At 37.3% G+C, this 3,881-nt stretch overlaps 1 pseudogene; it reads left to right on the top strand.

Annotated features, from left to right (window-relative positions):
• The window catches only part of LOC102833356, a 113,094-nt pseudogene extending 111,093 nt beyond the window's left edge, over window positions 1–2,001 (top strand).
• The last annotated feature ends 1,880 nt before the right edge of the window (window positions 2,002–3,881 follow it).

The following is a 3,881-nucleotide window of genomic DNA, read 5'->3' as shown; positions in this document are numbered from 1 at the left end:
TGGCATTTACTGGTAATTGAATTGTGTACATTGGAAACAATAAGACAGGATCAGAAGTTGGAAAAAAATGGCCTTGGTGATAGAAGTTATAGTAGAAATTGCATGATAGAATTTTACACCAAGAACTTATTCATTGTAAATACCTTTGATCAATGAAATAAATAGCACTCACTCATCTATGCCAAGAAATTTGGAAAACAGCTGTCTGGCCAATGGATTCAAAAAGATTGCTATTTGTAATATCATCAAGACAATATGATAATCATTGAACAATATCATTATTTCATGCAAGTAAAATCTTGCTGAAGATAATTTTAAAAGGTTGCAAAAGTACATCGATAGGAAGTTGTCAGAAATGCCAGAAATGCAAATCACATTCAGAAGATGTTGTGGAACAAGGCTATCAGTGCTGACATCAGATAGATCTTGGCTTGAACCACCAATCTTGCATTTCAACTGACTTTGCAGTCCAGGGCATTAACCCTCAGTGCCACATCAGGACTCCCAATGCATTATAATTACTATTAAAATTCTCTTCCTTATCTTCTACTATCTTCCTTGCCTAACTCTTAAAGATTTCCCTTAGTACAGAAAAATGTCTACTTGTGCTTTATTGACTCTGCAAAGGCATATGACTCTGTGGATCATTACAAACTCTGGATAACATTGTGAAGAATAGGTATTCGAGAACACTTAATTGTGGAGTACCTGTACATAGAAACCTACACATAGACCAAAAAGAAGTCATTAGAAAAGAGCATGGTGATACTGAATGGTCAAAAATCAGGAAAGGTGTGCACCAGGTCTGTATCCTTACACCATACTTATTCAATCTGTATGCAGAACAATAGTCTGAGAAAGTAGGTTATATACTATTTCTCATGGCCACTGCCAACCCCCCATGGCTGCTAACCCTTCCTCTGATCTGCAGTAGTCATGCTACCCAACACTGGTTGAAGCAGCTAGAGGAAGGGCCATGTGTTGTTGCCATGTGTTGTTGATGTGAGAGATGAACAGCAAATCAGTAATGCAGTAAAGAAAGCAGTGGAGAAATTTGGAGGAATTGATATTTTGGTAAATAATGCCAGTGCTATTAGTTTAGCCAATGCCTTGGAATCACCTACAGAGTGGATTTGATCATGAATATCAATACCAGAGGTACCTTTCTGACATCTAAAGCATGTATTCCTTATTTGAAAAAGTGAAATTGCTCATATACATCAGTCTCAGCCCTCTACTGAATCTAAATCCATTGTGGTCCAAACAGCACTGTTCATATGCCATTGCCAAGTATGGTATGACTATGTGCATACTTGGAATGCCAGGAGAATTTAAACGTAAAATTGCAGTCAATGCATTATGGTCTAAAACAGCCATACACTCTGCTGCTATGATACCCATAGATGGGAAGATGTGGTATTGAAAGCCAAAGTTAAAAAGTTGATATCATTGCAGATGCTGTATACTCCATTTTCAAAAAGTCAAAATATTTTACTGGTAACTTTGTTATTGATGAAATATCTTAAAAGAAGAAGGAATTTAATTTAAAAAAAAAATGTTTCCATGCAATTAAACCAGGCCGTCTTTTGTTACCAGATTTCTTCTTTGATGAACTCCCAGATGCAGTTACCACAAAAGAGGAATCACGTGGTGCTGTGTCGGCATTCACAGAAAGCAAACAAAAGCCACAATCTAAACCATGCTCTGGACCTGTGGAAGAAACATTTAGAATTGTCTAGGAGTCTCTCAGTGATAACATTGTTAAAGCCACTCAGACAGTCTATCAGTTTGAATTCTCAGGTGCAGATGGTGGAACATGGTTCCTTAATCTTAAAAGCATAGGTGGAAATATTGCAGGTGTGGTGATGAGATATTGCTGCTGGAGATTTTGTAAAAAAAAATTCTGAGAAACTAAAACCAACAATGGCATTCATGTCAGGAAAACTGAAGATTAAAGGTAGCATGGATCTAGCAATCAAATTTCAGAAACTAATGAATTAGATAATGCCAGGCTGTGAAAGAAAAGAAACAGAAAAGTCAACTGCTAAACTCAACAAGTACAAAGCTCAGTTGTTTAAAATCTAAAGTTTGCTCTCTTCCCTGTTGTATTACAAAGATATTAGCATATTTGTCTTGGAAAAAAATAGAGTATCTATAAGAATTGAAATTATAATTAAAACAGCTAGTCAATCAAACATGAGCTTTATTAAGTGGAAATCTAAGACATTTAGATATTTTTTGTTGTTGTTAGATGCCATTTAGTCAGTTCCAACTCATAGCGACTCTTTGCACAACGGAACGAAACGCTGTCCAATCCTGGGTCAACCTTACACTTGTTGCCACACTTGAGCGCATTGATGCTGCCATATTGCTGATCAATCTTGCTGGGGGTCTTCCTTTTTTTCTCTGACCCTCCATCCTACCAAACATGATATCCTTCTCCAACAACTGGTCCCTCCTGACAATATGAGAGACTAAGTTTGGCCATCCTGGCCTCCAAGGAACACTCTGGCTGCAATTCTTCCAACACAGATCTGTTGGTTCTTTTGGCAGCCCATGGTACTTTCAATATTCTCCTCCAGCACCATAACTCAAAAGCATCAATTCTTCTACAGTCTTCCTAATTCACTGTCCAGCTTTTGTGTACATATGAGATTATTGAAAAAACACCATAGCTTGGATCAAGTGCACTTTACTCCTCAAGCTGACATTTTTGCTCTTCAACACTTTAAAAAGGTCTCATGCAGGAGATTTGCCTAATGCAATACATTGTTTGATTTCTTGACTGCTGCTTCCATGAGAAGTAATAGGTGATCCAACAAGACCCTGTAGGCACATGGATATTATCCTATCACAGACAGTGTTGTACCTCATGACTGATCTTGGTATGTTCTTTTTGACAATGAATGCAACACCATTCCTCTTCTCGTCATTTCTGGCATGGTAAACTATATGGTTGTCAGATTCAAATTGGTCAATATCAATGCAGTTCAGCTCACTAATGCCCAAGATACAATGCTTATGTGTTCTATTTCACTTTTGACAATTTCTAATTTTCCTAGATTCATACTTAGTACATTCCATGTTCCAATTATTAACAGATGTTAACAGCTATTTCTCTTCATTTTGAATTGTGCCCCATCAACAAATAAAGGTCTCAAGGGCTTTACGCCCATGGGCTTTACTCTTTTTGCATTCACCAAGGTCAACTCTACTTAGAGGAGGCAGCTCTTCCCTGTCTCATTTTGAGTGCCTTTCAACTTGAGGGGCTCATTTTCTGGCACTATATCTGACAGTGTTTCTCTGCTATTCATAAGGTTTCCAGTGACTAAATATTTGGAAGTATCTCCTTCTTCTTAGTCTGTCTTTGACTAGAAGCTCATCTGAAACCTGTCCACCCTGGGTGACCATGCTGGTATTTAAAATGCCTGTGGCATAGCTTCCAGAATCTCAGCAACTCAAAAACCACTACAGTATGACAAACTGACAGACTAGTGGTGAATTGGATATTTAGTTCGTGAATTTTACCCACAGAGCCTTATAATCTCATTGACCATTTTCTTCGAGGGATACTATAATGAGCAATCATTTGGGTAAAGCAGTACAATTATCCTTTTTCATAACTTCTTTCCATGTAAAAGGAAGCTAATCTGTTTCAAAATTTTACTTTTGGATTGTACACTAATGAGAAGCTTAATGTTATTTTCGATTTTTGTATAACAATTTGTATACCTGTTTAAAAAGTCATTACAACAACAAGAAAGCAGGAAAAGGTCAAAATGTGTGTCATAAGAGACACTGAAACTTGCTCTCCAACACAGAGATGCTAAAGAAAATGGAAGAAATGAGGAGGTACAAGAGCTGAACCAAAAATTCCAAAG

This window comes from Chrysochloris asiatica, unplaced genomic scaffold (assembly GCF_000296735.1).
Source record: "Chrysochloris asiatica unplaced genomic scaffold, ChrAsi1.0 scaffold00254, whole genome shotgun sequence".
In the NCBI taxonomy this organism is placed as follows: Eukaryota; Metazoa; Chordata; class Mammalia; order Afrosoricida; family Chrysochloridae; genus Chrysochloris; species Chrysochloris asiatica.
This window is presented reverse-complemented; position numbering and strand designations above follow the sequence as displayed.